Below are 19,924 nucleotides of genomic sequence, written 5' to 3'. Positions count from 1 at the left end.
GCAGGAGCGCCTCTGGGGTCTCAGACCCGGCCACCCCACTCCTGCCTCCTGTGTTCACTGGCGCTGCCTGTTCTAGGTCTTTCCACTGCCCCACGGCCCTCATGTGCCCACACCTCTACCCCTCAGTGTTAGCAGGTTAGAGAAGAGCTTCATCCCGATTTCACTGTTTGTCCCCCAGGGCTCTCCGGCCTTTGGTCACACTGCCTCCCTAGACCCCTCTGCTCTGGGGTGGCCCCTCCGTCTGTCCTGTTCTCGAGACCTGGGTGGCCTGAGAAGACCAGTCACACATGCTCTGCAGTGTTCCTTGCAACTCCCCAAGGTGATGCTCGCCCTGACGGCCGGTGCTGTCTGCCGGGATGTTTACTGCTGTTCTCTAGAGCTTTAGCATTTGGCCTTAAAAGCCCTTCAAACTGCGGCCCCTGGGCAGGCCCCTGCCATGGTGTCCATCCTCACACTGGCCGCCCAGTGGCTCCTGCCCATCTGCATGTCGGGAGCAGGGCCACTGGGGGCCCCCCGTGACCTCTCCGTCAGTCTCCCCCAGAAGTGTGCCTGGCCACCCTGGCTAACAGGGTCTTGGGGGGCATGCTCTGCCAAGCCAGCTTCACGAGGAGATCACATGCCATTTTAGAGTCAAAGGTATTCTCTCTCAAAGAGGGAGATGAAGTGGGATTTCATAGATGTCCAGGCTTGCAACCCTAAGGCAGGGTTGGCTTTCCCCTCCGCCTAATATCGTAGCTAAATCTGTCTTCCTATTCCTCGCAGCAGAACTGACACCTGAACACACCCCTGACTTTGAGGTCTGCTCTCCAGGGAGCGGACGGTAGGGCTGGGGGACGGCAGTGAGCCTGTGGGCTCCGGGGCCAGCGTCTGAGTCACATCTCCTCTCCCTCCTCCCACCGTGCTTGGTGTAGAAACGACACCCGGGCTGCCGCTGAGGTCAGCTGCGCGCCCCGCCGTGTCCCACGTGGAGCCTCACGGGACGGAGTGGCAGGGCTAGCGCTGTGGGTGGCAGAACCCGGGGCTTCAGAGGACAGGACCTTCCTGAGGACACAAGTACTCGGTGGACAGAAGCCCATCAGCCCCAAGAAGGAGGTCTTGTAGGGACAAAGACGTGTCACAGCTTCTAAAGGGCCGGTGCGAAGAGCAGCGTCTGCTGCCAGCGTGAGGCCCGTGCTCCCAGACCCGCGGGGGAGAGACGCCGACGGAGCACGATCGCGTCCAAACACCAAGCCGTTCTGACCAAGTGCTGGGCTCGGCCTGGCTTAGCCTTACAGACAGTTTCTAATTTCAGCCAGTGTGTATGAGAAAATGTATACCTAAGTGTTTTAAATGGAAAGTGCTGGTTGATTTTTAAACCTCAAGCTCTTCTAAATTAATAACAGCTGCAGCTGAGCCGCACGGAGGGACACGTGAGCGCGGCGGGGCAGCTCCGGGTGTGCGGCGGCCGCCCGAGGCCGGGGCCGGCTCCAGCGGGGGCCCAGGGGTGCGCACACGCAGGCTCAGCCTCCAGGCGGCCCTCACAGCCTGCCGGGCCTCCTCACCAGCAAAAGGAGGGTTTAGAGAAGAAGCGTTCACTAAAAGATATACTTCCTCTCGTTTAAAAACAAACAGGGCGCCTGGGTGGCCCCGTCGTTGGGCGTCTGCCTTCGGCTCAGGTCACGATCCCGGGATGGAGTCCCGCATCGGACTCCCTGCTCGGCGGGGAGCCTGCTCCTCCCTCTGACCTTCCTCCCTCTCATGCTCTCTCTCCCTCTCATTCTTTCTAATAAAATCTTAAAAAACAAACAAAACACAAGTAGAAATGCTGCCATTAGGAAGAGGTCTGGAGAGCTCTTTGGGGTGTGTAAGTCGCCTTTCACACAGGGTAGTGACATGGCCCGCGTATGGGCTCCTCGCCCTCCGCGCACGGCACACTCCGCAGGGGACAGCACAGAGCAGAGCCCACAGGCCCGCCGCGTGCGGGGTGCTGCGGAGGAGAGGCGTTGTGACATGGGACGCAGACGAGCACATCTCAGCCGTGGTCAGAAGTCTTACACAGGACTCCATCTGATGGGAGGTATCGTTGGGAAGCCGGGGAACGAGCTTTGGGATGTGGGTGCTCTGCACGTGCGGGGCGTTAGCCTTCCACAGGAAGCCTGTCCTAAGTGGTGATTCAACACAGGTGTGTACTCAGCTGCTTGCCACACGCCTCGGGGTCCGCATTCAAGAACATCCCCGGTGTCTGTGCGGCAGAAGTGGTGGCCGGGGGGACGCTGGTTTGGGGTCAGACCCTTTCACTCCGGAGATTCGCTTTGCTGTGGAAGTGGCTGCTGGTCCAAAGGGACCAGAATTTGTAAGAGCATCGGAGAAAAACCAGCCTTGCGTTTTCGTGCCCATGATACCAGCCCAGTGCCGAAGGGAAGGGGACCAGGCACCCTGCCTGCCTCCCACTCACACGAATGGGAAACCTTGCATCCTGAGCTTAAATGCACCCCTGAGTGTCCACAGTTAATTCATCTTGACTTTATGTCTGGCTGATTCAATGATTTTTTAAAACAATTGAGATAAAATTCACATAACACTCCTTTAAAGTGTATATAATTCAGGGGTTTTAGTGTATTCACAAGGTCGTACAACATCTCTGCAGTCCAGTGTGGAAGCCCTGTTCTTTAGCTACTGCCCCTTCACCCCTCTGTGCCCCCCAGGCATCAGGCAGCGAGCATGGACAGACAGTCCACAGATGTCCCTGTTCTGGGCATTTCAGACAAACAGAATCATTCGAGATGTGTCTTGTGTGACTGGCCTCTTTGACTTGCACGTTTTCAGGGTGTGAGCACGCGGTAGCCGACCTCCATGCTCACTCCTTTGCGCGGCTGAGTAACACCCCACTGTTCATCCATTCATCAGCTGATGGGCACGTGGGGGTTTTTTGCTTTTTGGCTACCGGAAACAGTGCTGCTGTGAACACGGGTGGGCACATGTGTTCTCCTTCCTCATGGTTATGCGCCTGGGAGCAGCACCACTGAGTCCTATGGAAATCCACATAACCATGGAGGAACTGCCCAACTGCTGCCCATGGCGGCCACCCGCCTTCATGATTCCATAAGCATTGTCTGAGGGTCCTGATTTCTCTGTCTCCTTGCTGACAACGTTGGTCATCACCCCCTCTTAGAAACTGTTCTTGTCCTCCTGGTGGGTGTGAGGTGGAAGGTCACTGTGGATTTGCATTTCCCTGATTTTCTCTGATGGTCATGGATGCTGAGCCTCTTCACATGTGTTCATTCATCTGCACACCTCCTCTGGAGAAATGTGTGTTCAGATCCTTTGCCTAATTTTTAAACTGGGCTATTTTTCTTTTTATTATTGAATTATAATAGCTCTTTATATAGTCTGGATACAAATCAGTTGTCAGATAAATGGATTTCTCCCATTCTGTGGATTGTCTTTTTACTTCCTTACTGGTGTCACCCGAATAAAGTTTTTAATTTTTATGAAGTCCAGTTTATCTATTTTTGTTCTTTTTCTTGCTTGTGCTTTCGGTGTCATAGCTAAGAAACCAATGCTGAACCCAAGGTCACAGAGATTTACACCTATGTTTTTTTTTAAGCGATTTATATTTTTAGCTTTTTTTTTTTTTTAAGATTTTATTTATTTATTTGAGAGAGAGAGAGAAACAGCATGAGAGGGGAGAGGGTCAGAGGGAGAAGCAGGCTCCCTGCTGAGCAAGGAGCCCGATGCGGGGCTCGATCCCAGGACCCTGGGACCATGACCTGAGCCGAAGGCAGTCACTTAACCAACTGAGCCACCCCGGCGCCCCTATATTTTTAGCTTTTAAAATTAGGTCTTTGATCCATTTTGAGTTAACTTTTGTAGATGATGTAAGGTAGGAGTCCACCTTCATTCTTTTGTCTGGGAATATTCAGCTGTCTCCATATCAAGTCATTGAAAAGACTGTTCTTCCCCATTTAATTGGATCTGGTCATATTTTAATAACATCTTGTATTTGAAGAGAGTCTGGTCCAGAGTATGTGTGAGGTTTCACTGGGGGACAAAACACATCCCAGACTTTCCAACAGATGTGCCGGGACAAGAATGTATCGATGTAGAAAAGTGAGCCTCCATGCGTAGTACATACACAGACATGGATCACAGACCTAAATGTAAGAGCTAAAATTATAAAACTTATGAAAAATAAAAAAATCTTTGTAGTCCTGGATTAGCCAAAGATTTCTCAGGTATGAAACAAAAACTAGGATCCACAAAAGAAAAATAAATTGGGTAACTTCATCAGAATTAGAAATGACCACTCTTAAAAAGGCCAGCCTCAGACTACATGTAAGGAACACTTAGAACTCATTGATAAGAAGACAAACAACCTAATTTATATAACGGTCAAAGGATTTAAAGATACCTAACCAAAGAAAAGATGTGGAAAGAAAAAGGTAACATCACTAGTCGTTACCGAAATGCAAATTAAAACCACAGTGAGATACCACCTTGCACCCACCAGAACGGCTAATATAAACACGACTAACAATGCCGAGTTTTGGTGGAGAAGCGGATCTGTTGCTGGTGGAAACTGGGTAAGTCCGGTGGCTTCTCAAGGAGTTAGATATGCAAGCAATCCCACAGCCAAGTATTTACCCGAGAGAAACCAAAACATGTCCAGAGAATTGCATGCAACTGCTCATTAATCAGAGCCCCAAACTGGAAACAGTGAGTGATCCTTTCTGCCCGTACACCAGGCCCATCTCCCCCACAGCAGGTGTACAACGGAAGGATGTTCGGCAGCAGCGTCATCCACACAAGAGCATGGACAAACCTCAGAAGGCGACACAAAGGGCCACATTTATGAGAGTCTAGAGAAGGAGACACCAGAGCAGAAGTCACGGGGTGAGAGGCAGGAGCAGGGCGGACCACAAGGGCGTCTGTCCAAACTCCGTAAATTACGGCTACAACAGGTGCATGTTACTGTACGAAATGAGACCTTGTTTCTACAAGGAGCGTCCCTGCGCTCTCGGGGCCTGGGCAGCTCCGCTCCCCGCAGGAGAAGGGCGTCCTCTGTAAAGCCCTACTTGACGCCACGCACTGTCCTGGACGCAGGGATCCAGTGACGAGCCCCATGTAGAGATGCATGTCGTGGTGAATGACTGGGTGGCGGTCCGGGGCCTCCTAAAGCAGGTGCCACTGGGTTCACACCTGAATGATGGCAAGATGGGGGCCCCCCAGAGCCAGCCTGTGCGGGACTGAGCTGGCTCACTGCGGGAATGTGGAGGAAGGTGCAGATGTAGCCGGGAGGCGGGCAGGGCCAGGACACAGAGGCTCACCTCCAGAGCCCAGTGCGTGGTCTAGCTGCCGTCCTGACATGGTCGTGCTGGCGGCTAAGGTGTGGACAGCAGGCATGGCTGGGGTGGTGGGCCTTGTGCCGGCCTCTGGTGAAGAACACCCAAGGCACGGAAGTGAGACAGAGGCACAAGCAGGTCTACAAGGAGGCCGCGGCGCCAGGAGAAGCAGGGAATGGGGGGAGTGGGCCGTGAGGGGGTGTGGTGAGCCAGCCAGCCCTCCAGGCTGCTCAGGCACATGCCTGGGTGGACGGTGGCGGATGCAGCTGAGAAGGTTAACTGGCATATTGAGACTCACAAATCTAACCCTCCACAAGCCCACACGCATGGGAACACCTGACCCATCACCATCCTCCCGCTGTGCTCCTGGGAGCTCACCCGACCCCACACAACAGGACCCGCTGCCTTAGCAGGAAACCCCCATGCGGTCTCCACGGCCTCTCGCATCTGGAAAACTCTCCTTTGGGGTCAGAGCTCCCTGCGTGCGAGGCCCTGGACTCCCCCAGTCCACGGACTGTGCCCTTTAGCAGGCTCACGTTTTGGCCATCCAACATAGCACACAAACTCCAAGGAGCTAGGAGAGCCCCCGACTGCTGCTCTAGGTGGGGGCCCGGCAGGGGTCTCTGCGACAGCTGCTCATGATTTTCTGGGACCTGGGAGGGGCTTGTGCAGCTCAGAGGGCCGGCGGCTGGTCAGAGCCATGGGGGCCTCTGTGCTACAGCTCACACCCAAGAACTCGAGACAAATGTTCTCATTATTCCCAGCAACAGAAAACTTAGACACGCACGTGGAAGAACAACCTGCTCTCACGTGGAAAGAGACGGATAGCTATTTCGTGGCCTCTCTGTGGTCACAGATGTCCCATCATAACCATGCTGCTGTTATGGGCTGAACAAGGGCTTGGTTCCGGGGACTTCTGGGACCATCTATCACCTCTGCAGGCTCATCCACAACCTGACACCCACCATCGATCCTCTGTCTCCACAGCAAGCGGCAGACACGATGCTCCCGACACTCGGCATTTCCCCATGTGGGGCCGTTCTCCCGCTTTACCAAACAGAACCATCCCAACTACCAAATGCCCCTCTCCGTGTTCTGGTCCCCCCTGTGCCCCAGTCTGCCCCCCTTCATCTGGGCAGTTTAGAGGGTGAGGGCTTCTCGGGCTATGGACGGGCCTCGGCCAGGTCTGACATGTCCTCACGATGCCACGTTGAGAGCAGTGTGAAGACACTGCGGGGCTAGTGGCCAGAAGTCACCCTTTTCCCTCTGTAACTGCTGTCTTCCCGGGAACAGCCGGAGACCAGGCCACTGTCTGCTGCTTATGGGATGTCCACTCACCAGCCTGGGCCCTGGGGCTGCCTATGGGCTGAGTCAGCCACATGGAGACCGCCAAAGGATGACTGTCTCCATATCCTTCCACATCCGTTAGTGGCTTTCCACCAGAGCAACGAGCTTCCCTCCTCCCTTATTTCTGTACCAGTACTGACTCTTAGCGGGAATCCATGTTTCTCCAAGCCCCGCCAACAAGGCCCTTCCCGGGTAAAGAGCCCAGGAGGAGAGGCTGGAGGGATGCGCACGCGGCACGGCCCCTCCGAATGCCCCTGCGCACACATACCAGACACAAACAAGTGCGAGATCACCTCGGTCCTCCCCTTAGGGGCCTCCCCTCTGCCCTCTTCACCCTCAGTGGATTCCCTGCATCAGCCCATCTACAATCTCCCCACTCCCGACGGCACAAGGCGCCTCTTCCTGGAAGGGAAGGCACAGCCAGGAAAGCGCACTATCTTTCCATAATCTAATGGTGCTGCGCGTTTTCTGAGCCATGTGCTGGCCAGGGGCTCTGTCCTTTTGGTCAGAGGAGGGTCTCAGACTGTGACGGCTCATTCAGAAGAGAGAGGACTATTGTACAGCAGTTCTGGAGAAGAAATCCATCATAGCATCACCATCTGGAATAAGAGAACCAGCCCCCTGCAGCACTGGGGGCCCCACAAGGCCATGGAGGATTCTCACTGCAAGAGTGCACACTCGTGACACGCATCCAGCTGACATCTTGACAAAGTCCTGAGCTACAAGGTTGGAGAGAAGGAGTCCTATGCTCACATGTTCTCATTACAGAGAGGATGGAAAGACCAGCTCTTCTAGACTCTGTATGTCATGGAAGTAAAGACCCACGAGGTGAGACCAAATGCTGCTGAATCACCTCTTGTAAACCACGCTGCTCCAGCTTTCCTAGGGTCCTGGAAATGGAACACGGACCCAGCTCCTTGCACGTCCATTCCAGGGGCTCTGGGGGTGAGAGGTGGGGGAGCAGACCCCAGACCCCATGGGTGGGTTGACATGGGGTCCCTGACCTCCTTTAAGATGCAGGCTTCTGGGGGCCCCACACAAAGGAACCACCGGAGAAAATAACTGGAAAATGCTGAGCAGCTCTGTTGGTATATTGCTGGTCTGGAGGGTGGTAAAAAACGTGTCCTAAATGTTGCTTAGTAAAACCAGCAAACTTGTCTTCCAAGCCCACAGAGGCTCATAAACCAGAGAAAGCCAGAATGTCACGGCGTGCAAGCCTCAGGGCTTCCAGGTGTGTGGTCTCCAGCCCCCGGGCCCCCAGGGCCTGTCCAGATGCTTCCACTCCCTGCTGCCCCCCACCTGCCCTTCACCCTTCTGTCTTGTTCTATGAGCCTAGGGAAGAAGCAGGGCACCTCAGGAACCCACCTTGTTAGAAATGAAGACTTGGGGGTTTCCCAACAGAAAGTGCCACACGAAGGGTGGCAGGGCTGTCAGGAGGGGGGGGCACCCAGAGCAGGGGTGGCAAACGGCAGCGGCTGCAGATTCCACACCCCTATGTCCGCACAGCAGCCGCTTAAAATGGTTTTTGCATTTGTAAATGGTCAGAAAAAAATCAAAACAAGAGTTCGTGCCATGTGAAAATTATACGAAGTTCAAACTCGAGTGCCCATGCTGAGGTCTCATGGGAGCACAGGCATTCCTGCCCACCCGGCAGTCTGGCGGACCTGTCCCCCCTGGAGACCCCTGAGACAAGTAGAAACCTGAGGGGCGGCCCGGGCAGGGCCTGGGGAGACAGCACGTGCCAGAGAAGTCAGGAGGGAACCACACATTTTTCATGGTGTCTCTCCTTGGGAAGTGACCCCAGGAGACAGAAGGAGAGCAGACTGGCCCGCGGCTGTTCAGACTGGGGTCCCTGGATGCGTTTGTCCCACGTGGCCCTCAGAACAGAAGGAGGACAAGCAGTGGGACCTCTCTGCTCTGTTAGACGCGCCCCTCACCCGTCCCTATTCCACCTGGGATGCGTCCTCCGGGGCCCCAGGACTGAATGTGCTCAGTCTTCTTCCTTTTACCCTATCTTCCTCCAACACCTTCTCGTCCCTGGCAGAAGCACCTGTCATTTCTGTGCTGCCGCACAGGTCACAGGACGGTTCTGAAGCCTCTATGGGAAAATCTTCCAACTGAAATTCCTGAGTCCCCATAACCATCTTTCTTGCTACTTCCTTACAGTTTCTGCTACATTTTTCGTATTTCATTTTAATTGTATTAAGCTACAAAAACTTCTCAAAAAACCCCTCAGTTACATATTTTATAACTGCATATTTAAGTTTTATTTATCCTTGGTCTGATTTTATATACTCATAGCGATTTCTGATCTGGGGGACACAGTGTGTTTGGAGCTGGGCCATCTCACGGGCACCCTGCCCGCCCTGTCTTTTGACTTTATCCAGGAAGAACCTGTTCACTCGGTGAAGAGGTAAGAGGGACCATGCCGTTCCCCTGTAAACAGCTCACCTGCCGGACAGGAAATCCGGACGCATGTGTCCCCCTCCAGTCTCTTATCTGGGCCTCTTTCCTCCACACAACCACCCACCCCAACCGCCCATGGGGCGCCGCTCGTGGGACATGGCTCTCCCTCTGCCGGAGCGGTTCTGAGAGCAGCTCCGAGGGGCAGGGGCTCCAGCGCCGGCCGGGGACAAACCATCCGCCTCACCCACCCCTTCTTGTCCAGGGACTCAGGGGCCCGTCCAGACCGCAAGGCCCTCCAAACCTGCCCTCATCCCCTCTCCACAGCAAGCAGCACTTTCAGGAAACCAAGCACTTGCTGACGCCCGAGGTGACGGCATGAAATGTGGCCACAAACATCTCGGCTAGAAAATGGCATTGAAAGGAGCAGACGGATGTGGGACTCGTAGAGAGAACTAAAGTTTACAGACACAATTCTCCCACGCCCCCACCCTGTTTGAGAATTGAAACAGGGAAACTGGGCAAACAAAATCAGTCATGAACGCAACCGAGGAACACGCCGGCAGTCCATCTGAGGGCAACCGCACGAGGGTCATGAGACCTTGGTGTCACTGCAGGTGTCGACGCTGGTGGGAGCAGACCAAGCAGCAGCCCTGAGTGTCCTGAGCCAAAACGCAGTTCTGTCCCCTCCCCAACTAAGAATTTCAAAGGTGAGCCAAATTGGTTTCTTTTAAAATCATCAGAAATGGTCGTTAAGAAGCTGAATACACACGTATAAATGGAAGAATGCCAGAAACTCTTTAGACGTTGGGACGCCTGGGTGGCTCAGTCGCTGAGCGTCTGCCATCAGCTCAGGTCATGATCCTGGGGTCCTGGGATCGAGCCCCGCATCGGGCTCCCTGCTCCGCGGGAAGCCTGCTTCTCCCTCTCCCACTCCCCCTGCTCGTGTTCCCTCTTTCGCTGTGTCTATCAAATAAATAAAATCTTTTTTTTTTTTTTAAAGATTTTATTTATTTATTTGAGAGAGAGAGAGAATGAGAGAGAGAGCATGAGGGGGGGAGGGTCAGAGGGAGAAGCAGACTCCCTGCCGAGCAGGGAGCCCGATGCGGGACTCGATCCCGGGACTCCAGGATCATGACCTGAGCCGAAGGCAGTCGCTTAACCAACTGAGCCACCCAGGCGCCCCTAAATAAATAAAATCTTAAAAAAACAAAACAAAACAACTCTTTAGAGGTAATTTATCAACTTTCTCTTCATGTACGTATGAATACGTAATCATGCGCACAAAATAACGAAATGCAAGCAGATAATGAACGTAACATTCCAGATATTCACTGGCAGTTTTATCATTACTAAGGTTTAAACTCTCATTATTTCATAAATGTCGAAGTACTGTTGTCCAAAACATTGAAACTAGTTTTAAAGTTAATTGTGGTCTCATTTAATTTTTTTGCGGGGGGGGGTGGGAAGGGCAGCAAAGCAAGGTTTATTGAGTGATAGTACCGGTCTCATTTAATTTTTTTTCACACTTTGAGTTTTTAAGGTCTTGAGTTTATCTTCCAAAAAACAAATCACATACACACACACACACAAACACACACACAATTTACCCATAACCTCCGCAGGCCCTCGACATGCACGCACTCGTGCCACCCTCTCCAGCCGCACGCCATCACCAGCAGAATGCCCATTTAAATGAAACTGAAACGGGTAGTAATCAGGAAATCATGATAATCACTCAAGATGACACAAGGATAAACTGATTCAAACTTCAGGCAGTCAGATTCCGGGAACTGAGCTTGTGAACTTTCTACCATGTAACTGTTTCTGAATTCAAATATAGTTGTAATACACAGGACAGTGTTATTATAATCAACTTGTAACATGATTCATTCTGGCAACACGACTTTGATGGTAGCAACGAAAACATCTGCTGGGAAACACAAGCGTCCCTAAAGTCTGTTCATATATTCCACATCACGTGCCAGATGTGAATGAGGCTTGAGTTCCCAACCATAAAGGGCTCCCGATCTAGTACAGGAAACTTGCTATGCCTATTTCTTACTAAAAGTGCTCAGTTTTCTCTCCAGAGTATGGGCCATTCCTGGCAGCTCCTGTCTTCCTCAGACAGGCCCCCTGCCGGCGTGGAGACAACCCTCCCACCTGCAGAGGCTCCTCAGGACAAAGGCACAGCGCCTTTGCCTTCGTGGCTTGGGCCTCCACTTCCTCTGTCCTCACGGGACACCACAATCTCACCTGCTTCCCAGGCGCTCGTGCTGCGCCCCCCCCCCCCCATGCACTCCTCACCCATGTGCATCCTCTCTGCCGCCATTCCAGAACGGCGTGGCAAAGAAAGGCTGTGTTGCAATTGTCCATGTTTGAAGCCTTTCATGTTTAATGGTATTTTTAATTTTTAATTTTCCCTTAAACTTGATGAATAGTTTGGATATAGAATTTAAGGATGATTTATTTATTTATTAAGATTTTATTTATTTTAGAGAGTGTGTGATCAGGGGAAGGGGCAGAGGTAGAGGGACAAACAGACTCCATCTCAGGACCCCAAGATCATGACCTGAGCTGAAATCAGGAGCTGGGTGCCCAACTGACTGAGCCACCCAGGCGGCCCAACGGTGCCATATTTAAATTATATTTTGCATATAGAGCTAATGAATACAGGGCAAGAGAATTAACCCATGAGGGGGAAACAAGGCTCCGTGAAACAGTGCATCCCGTTTGCAGGACAGCCCAAGTTTTGTCTCATCTTTACATGCTGAAGCACAGGATACTTTTTGAGGCAGGGTTTAAAATGATGCCCATTTGAAGAATAAGAAAAACATGTCTCAGAGACATGCCAGGCTGCTCCAGTGACTCAGAGCCCCAGGTAAAGCCCCTTGTGCCTTTCTGCGCAGCTCAGTGCTGACCAGAGGGGAGGAGGGCAGCGCAACGCACGCCGAAACCAGGACAGTTATGCTGCGGGATCCTCTGTGAAGGGGCTCCTCCAAGGCCCTCTACCAAATTTAAAAAAAAATAAACCTTATTTTTTAGAACAGTTTTAGACTGACAGGAAAACTGGCAGATGGTACAGAGTTCCCATATTATTAATATCTAACACTGATGTGGTATGTTTGTCACAGTGTATCACCTTTATCACCAACATCCATACTTTATTCAGTTTTCCTTAGTTTTTCCTTCTTGTCCTTTTCCAGGCTCAGGATTCCCACCTTTGGAAAATCTCCCTGGGCAGCCTTTATGTCCTGCTATAGGTTTAAGTATTATGCTCATTTTAGTTAGGGGCTCTCATTTTTCACTTAAGGAATCTGAGGAAAAATGCATTGTTGTTCTTTGGGTCCTAGAACAACACAGGCCTTCTGGTCTGGCCACAAACCACATGGCCAACCCCCTGGCACCCTCACCGCTGGCCTGGGCAGGAGGAAGGCCCATCTGGCCCTGGCTTTGACTTGAGACTCAGAACAGGCAGGTAAAAACACTGAAAATTCACACTCTGACATGTTCATTTCTCTTCAGACCACCTGTGAACTCATCATGATTCATATTTTCATCATGGAGTATCTCTTGAATTGGGAAATGAGGGCAGAGGATTTTCTTTGCTGTCCTGAATGGCTTTATGCTCCTCGAGGAGCTCTCCGTAAACATTTCAGGTTCACGCTCTCTCACCTGATGAACCTGGTCTGACCCACTCAGTGTGGCACGGTTGTGGGCCGTCAAACCTGGCGAGCTTTCTTTTGGCAACAGATCCGCCCCATTCACAAGATCGGCTCAGGTCCTCATCACAGACTATCAGCTTCTCACAAACGGCCAATGGCCCATCCTGGGCCAACCAACAGGCGGACAGAGCCTTCGCCTGCAGGGGACACTTGGCGGGAGAGAGACCCAGGGGTTGCAGGCGGCCTCCTCCAGAGGCCTGTGGGGGGAGGGGGGAATCCTCCAGCTCGGTTCAATCTCAAGCTCAGATAACCCTTTCTTGGACTGCTTGAGCCATTCCAGCCCTCTACTACTGGAGCCACTCACTTTCCTTTCTTGCGAAGCCGGTGTGAGCTTGTTTCTGTCCCATCCTCTGTCACCTGTGTTAAGAGAGTTCTAATAAAAACGCTGGCCACTTTGTTAAATGTTGGGTATATCCTAAGGAACAGAGTAAGACTGAGCATCAGGGAAATACACACAGAAACCATAATGGAACAGGACAACATACACACCCGCGTGGCTGCAGACAAGCGATGAACCAGAGCTTGTGGCTGCCTGTGGGTGGGTACGGTTGCTTTGGAAAACGCTCTGGCAATGCCCCCGAAGCCGAACATATGTCTACCCCCCAACTCCGCAGTCCCGGCAACATAAATATGTACCCGTGTCACCAACAGACACGGGCAAAGCAGCACTATTTACAAACCAAGAACAGAGTCCTGGGTGAGTACCTTGTGGCTCATCCACATGACGGAAGGCCACAGGCCACATGGAGGGATGTCCGGACACAGAACTGTCGCGCTCTGTGGCCCTGTGGGAAGCGGCTGGACTCAGCTCGAGGGCTTGGGGGCTGCGTGTTCTGCTTCCGCATCCGGCTGGTGGCCAAGTTCATTCTGTGAAAAATTAGCCAACTATGTATTTGCAGCGTGTGCCCTTGTCTGTATGTATATATTTCAACCAAAATAAAAACGTGGAAGAGAGTATCCCTGAGCCCATGAAGCATACGACCCCGCAGAGAAGACAGACAGACAGACCAGCCTCCTCTCTGCTGCTGCCAACCAGGGTAGAGAATGTTTTGTTCCTTTTTCATCTGGAAGCCCATAGCCACCCTGACTACTCAGCTGTCTCATCTGTCCTGAGGAGTAGTGGCCACAAATGCATGGAACACTTGTAGAGATGCTCCAGGACTTGGTACCAAGAACATAAAATCTACTTTGTCTCCCCTGATCTTCCTGGAGTAAGAGCAGTACCTGGGAGCCTTTCTTCATGCAGAGGTCCCCGGGTTACTGTTTTGGGGAGCTATCAAAAATTCTTTCCTTGGCTCATGATCTATAGACAAGGGCAATCTTCCAATAGGTATTATTTGGATTTTTTTCCCCTGAAGGTCTATTTTTTTTTTTTTAAGATTTTATTTATTTGCGAGAGAGACAATGAGAGACAGAGAGCATGAGAGGGAGGAGGGTCAGAGGGAAAAGCAGACTCCCTGCCGAGCAGGGAGCCCGATGCGGGACTCGATCCCGGGACTCCAGGATCATGACCTGAGCCGAAGGCAGTCGCTTAACCAACTGAGCCACCCAGGCACCCTCCCCTGAAGGTCTTATGCACAGGAGTTTGTATTGCTTTTCTGTGTGTTCTGAATAGTTTTTAGTACAATTCCTCCCTCCTGGTATTTCAATGTGTGGAAAAGCTTAAAGTTGTCTGAAAACACGGAGATTTTACTGTTGACTCCTCCTTGGCTCATTTACATGAAAGCTCAAATGCTTTACACTCTCTATTCTGAAAACACAGTGCACATGATTTTGTTCAAGTAGAATTAGTTGGATCGTGTTTGAAATAAAAGGGCCAAAAGCTGCAGCTTAGAAATCTTTGCTACGTAAAAATTCAGTTGTAAAGACGTTTGTTTGCATGTTTGTAAGCTTTCTGCTTATCTTTCTTAAGAATTCAGCCAATCTGTAAGTTTAAATAACATTTGAAGAAACACAGTAATTTCCAGAGGCTGAGGCTGAAATGGGAAAGGCCTGCACAATTTTTAGCTTTGTTTGGGAACAGAGAGATGCCGTGCAGAAGGGCTGGCGGGGACCTCAGGCCCCAGGGCCCCAGAGGCCTGCACAACTATCCAACATGGACAGTGCAGCCCAGCAACAGCGGGAAGTGGAATCAGAGGCTGGCTCACAGAGTTTAAAGACAAAACAGCCAAGGGACAGATTCCAGTTTCCTAAAAGTGGTACTTCAGCCTTGGACAAATACAAATTCCAGGCTGTTTTTGAAAATCAAGTAGCTGTAAGCACAGCATTTACACATCTGGAACAAAAGGAGGGCTGTTTCCACACACACTGAATGCCCAACAGATGGGTTCTACTGCCTTATAAAGCAAGAAAATGCACAGAGAAGATACCAAAGTTTGATTTTGAACAACTTAGAACGAGTGGTGAGCAATCTGTTACACTAACAGAGCTAGAGGAGTGGAGAGCGCTGTGCTGGCGCGTGCCCCCAGACACACAGGAGTGGGCTGGCCCCACCAGGGCCTCCATCCTTCTGAAGCACCTGCACATGTCCGGACCCTTTCTGTCCACACCTCTGTACGTGGAAGTGGTGATGCTGTTCTCATAAAGGGCTCGTGAATGTCTGGCCTGAAGACCCTGCCTTCGGTGAACATGGTTAGGGAGGAAGGAAATCATGTAACTAATCACAGGAGGTAGACAATTACCTCAAACATGCTTCTACTGAATAACTAAACTTTAAGTTCTTGGGGAAAAATATAATCAGCTTTTTTGGGGGTGGGGGTGGATAGTGATGGTGCCAGGGTGGCAGTTTGTGTTTGTCAGACAAATACACTATTAGAAACACATTAAAAACTTCATAATCAAAGACTGAATCAAAGCTGGTGGTGTCAGGATATATGAACATATGGTTATTCTCAATTTAAATCACAACTAGACTTTGTAAGACAAGGTAGTTTAGAAAGGCGTTCAACAATAAGTTTAAGTATCATAAATAGCTTGAGATAAGATGGTTCCATGAAAACACTAGATTTGCAGGATACTTAGGATGAAATCTACCTTAAAAGCATACAGAATGGGGCACCTGGGTGGCTCAGTTGGTTAAGCGACTGCCTTCGGCTCAGGTCATGATCCTGGAGTCCCGGGATCGAGTCCCGCATCGGGCTCCCTGCTCGGCAGGGAGTCTGCTTCTCCCTCTGACCCTCCTCCCTCTCATGCTCTCTGTCTCTCATTCTCTCTCTCAAATAAATAAATAAAATCTTTAAAAAAAAAAAAAAAAAAAAAAAAAAGCATACAGAATGACTTCACACCCACTAGGACAGCTATAATAAAAAAAAGACAGGGGCGCCTGGCTGGCTCGTTCGGAAGAGCGTGCGACTCTTGAATTTGGGATTATGAGTTTGAGCCCCACGTGGCAGGATAGAGCCATAGCATGTTGCTGGTGGGAATGTAAACTGGGGCAGCACTGGGTGAAACAGCTCCCGAGCTCCTCTAACATTCTGAAATGATGCATTCCTGCCGACGTGCAGCACTAGCTGTTCCTAGTCATGCAGGGCTTGCGTCTGGTCACCAGCCGGGAGGGACACGACACTCCCCAGGGCTGCCTGTGCAAACCCCCCTGGACAGAGGGGGCCTGACAAGGAACACCCCCTCCCTGCCAGGACCCCGGAGCAGGTTCTGCTGATCTGCCTCATTTCAAGCTTCTTAACCCAACTCACATTTTCCATCAAACTATCCTTCTGTTCTTTTGATTTCTTTAGATAAATCTTCTAATTTTCTCTGTAGCAACGTTTAACCTGTTGTTTGATTAATCTACTGGCTTTACAACTGTTTAAATCCTAATGACATTTTAAAAAAACCATATATGTCAAATTTGTTTCTTTTTTGAATAGGCTTTTGTAAAGAGCTGTCCTCCTGAATTAGGTTTCTATTTGTTATTATGTTGATAACCTTAAGCTTTTGCCTTGCAGTTTTCGTCCGGAGTTTTCTAGAATTCTCACTTAATGCAGGCTTGTTTTTTTCAATTAATGTATAGTTTTTAATGTGCACTAGCTTCCGCTGGGTCATTTTCTTCTGTGTCAGCTCTGTAAGAAGGGCTGTGAAAACGTCCCCAGGCCACAATCTACCTTCCTTCCAGGCCTGGGCCTGGTGCGGGCCAGGTGTCTATGCCAGGGGTGGTGAGGCAGGTCACCTCCTACCTCATTCTTTGCAGCCCCCGGGGGTGGGGTGGGGTGGGGAGAAGTCTGAGGCTCTGGGGGACCTGCCCCTAGTTGCCATCTTCCCCTTTGTGGGTGAGAACAAGCCAGCCCCAGCCCCAGGGACTGCCCTGCCTTTCATTTCTCTCCTCATTACCTGCTCTCAGAACATCTCTACTTCTTTCTTTTGAGCTTGACAATGTACTTAAAACACATTAAACTTAATCCAGAATTTCTGTACTTTTCAAATGGTGGGGGAAGACAGGTGTATTATCTCACCCTGCGTATTTCTAGAAACATCCCAGTCTGCTTTTTGCTAAGAAATATTCCATTTCCCTTTCTCTTACATTATACAGGTAATTAACACCTGCATTCTCACTACAGCAGTTAAGTGGTTAAAGATACAGACCCCCACCTCCCCTTGACGTATCTATTCCAGGTGCCACCCCCCTCCCTGGGTGAGTGTCTTGCGGATCTCCTCCCCCCTGCAGATTTCCCTGGACCCATAGCAAATAGGTGGAATTGTGGAGCCCACGTGCGGCCAGCAGGCCCGCTTCCAAGTATTTATACAAGTACAGTAAAGCTCATGTTCAGAAGGGGTCAAAAGGTACAAACTTCCAGTTATAGAAGTCCTTGGGATAGAATGCACAGCATAGTGACTGTAGTTAACAATACTGTATTACATATTTGAAAGTTACTAAGAGATCTTAAAAGTTCTCGTCACAAGAAAAACCAATCTGTAACTCCGTGTGTTGATGGGTGTTAATTAGACTCACCATAGTGATGATTCTCCAGTGTATATGAATATCAAATCATTATGCTGTAACCTGGAACTAATATAGTGTTACAGGTCAATTATACCTCAATGAAGAAACACAATGTTCACACAAAAATACTAAAATGTTTATAGCAGCTTTAAAATGAATCACCCAAATGTCCTTCAACTGGTGAGGTGCATCCACAGCATGGGCCCAGCCACGGACACACAGGCACCGTGGGTGACTCAAATGCATTCTGCCCAGGGATGGACCCAGACTGCAAAGCCTGCCTACCGTATGAGTCTGGAAATGACAAAATTACAGGCTCAGAAAAGAGATGGGTGGTTGCGAGGGGCTGCGGGCGAGGACAGAGGTTGACCACCAAGGGTTGCCAGGGAATTTCTTAGGACAGCAGGAGTTCTTATCTTGATTGTGGGGGTGGTCACATGACAGTGTGCATTTGTCAAGCTACTGAAAATTCACAGGTGTATGGAAATTATCCCTCAGCTAAAAATACCTCGATATAAAAAATTTAATAAAATCATACTACACCCATTCTGTATTCTCTTGTTCTTCGCTCTACAACGTGTACTGCAGAGCTTTTCCTGCGAAGACAGAGTTGCTGTGTTAATGGCCACGTACTGTTCCTCCGTGTGCACTGATCAAAGGTGTCAGCCCACAAGGCAGAAGCTCCTCAGAGGGCAGGCTGGGGCACCGAACAACAGGAGTTCCCCCACAGCCACCACGTGCCGCTGGGCGCTCTCCCACGGGGGTAGGGCCACTCCACAGAGCACAAGAACTCCCCCACAAAACTCAGTATGAACGTCAAAGACTGATGCTGCCACACATCACAAGAAGGTGTGACCCAGTTATTGCTCATACACGGAGGATCCTGGGGAGGGAAGGCAGCTCTCAAGCTGCTCGACAGCAGGATGGGCAACCGGCTCTAACTTTCACTGTGGTTGGGGTGAACGTGCTGGCACCAAGTAGGGAGCACGCAGGCTTTCTTTCAGACTGCCCAGATGTGGACAGGAAGGAGGCCAAGGCTGGAGAGCTGTAAGCAGCCCAGTACCAAGAATGGAGTCCAGCTCTTCGTTACAGAGTATCACTAAATTCTTGATTCGCTAAATATCACTCACACCTCTCCAAAATTATCCTCCTCAGACATGAAGGTTTTCATGTCACTATCCCCCCTCAAGAATGCAAAGTGACTTTGCAGAGCTGAGAATAAAGGCCGAATCTCTAAAATGTGTATGCATGGGGGCGCCATGGGGGCGCCGTCTGCTGAGCGTCTGACTCTTGATTTCGGCTCAGGTCACGATCTCAGGGTCGTGAGATGGAGCCCGGAGAAAAGCTCTGCGCTGCATGCGCTGTTTGCTTCTCCCTCGCCCTCTGCCCCTCCCCCACGCTCGCTCTCTCAAATAAGTTAAAAAAATCTTTAAAATGTGTATTCAAGACCCTCTCTGGAATCTCCCCAGCTGCCTAGGAGCTTTTGCTAATGCTTCGCCCAATTCATGAATGTACACAACCTGCAAATGAAAAAGCTAAAGAAAATAAAAGAGATTAGGTGAAACTGGGAGGTCTGGGAGAATGAGAATCCAAGTTTTAAACAAAGTAAAAACAGGGACGTTTTTACATAGACGCTGTAGCATAAAACCTCCAGGACGTCAGGAAAGACACTTGGCGCAAGACAGTAGCAAATACTACACTTCTGGCCCACACTTTTTAGAGAAAAAAGTCGCTGGAACCAGCAGAAAACACAGCCGGAATCGCTGCCCGCTGTGGCCGTAGCCCGCGGACGGCCAGGCCGGGGCGGGGCCGGGGGCCATGAGGACGGTGCCCGAGAAAACACGGGCGGGGGGCAGGCAGAGCGGCTTCATTTGCCGTCGGCTCCTACTTGACACGAGGCACAGGCTTGCAGAGGGCGCCTGGTGGCTCCAGACACGGAGCCAAGGGGTGCCCAGTGCTCCACGGTGCTTCTCCGCCCCTGCGCGGACACAAGACCTCCTCACCGTGAAAACAGTCACAACTCACTCGTGCTGTTTCCAGTTACAGACGCCAAAGGGCATACTGTCGTAAACAGATGGCGGCAAACGGTATACAGTCGTAAACAGACGGCGGCAAACGGTATACAGTCGTAAACTGATGGCGGCGAACGGCATACTGTCGTAAACAGACGGCGGCGAACGGTATACAGTCGT

The 19,924-nt window shown here is 50.8% G+C and overlaps 1 protein-coding gene across 3 annotated transcripts in view; it reads right to left on the bottom strand.

The window, feature by feature from the left end:
• Window positions 1–19,924, bottom strand: part of CENPP (centromere protein P) — a 241,093-nt gene that overhangs the window by 2,401 nt on the left and 218,768 nt on the right. The window lies entirely within an intron of this gene.

The sequence above is a fragment of the Phoca vitulina genome, unplaced genomic scaffold (assembly GCF_004348235.1).
Source record: "Phoca vitulina isolate PV1807 unplaced genomic scaffold, GSC_HSeal_1.0 scaffold104, whole genome shotgun sequence".
In the NCBI taxonomy this organism is placed as follows: domain Eukaryota; kingdom Metazoa; phylum Chordata; class Mammalia; order Carnivora; family Phocidae; genus Phoca; species Phoca vitulina.
This window is presented reverse-complemented; position numbering and strand designations above follow the sequence as displayed.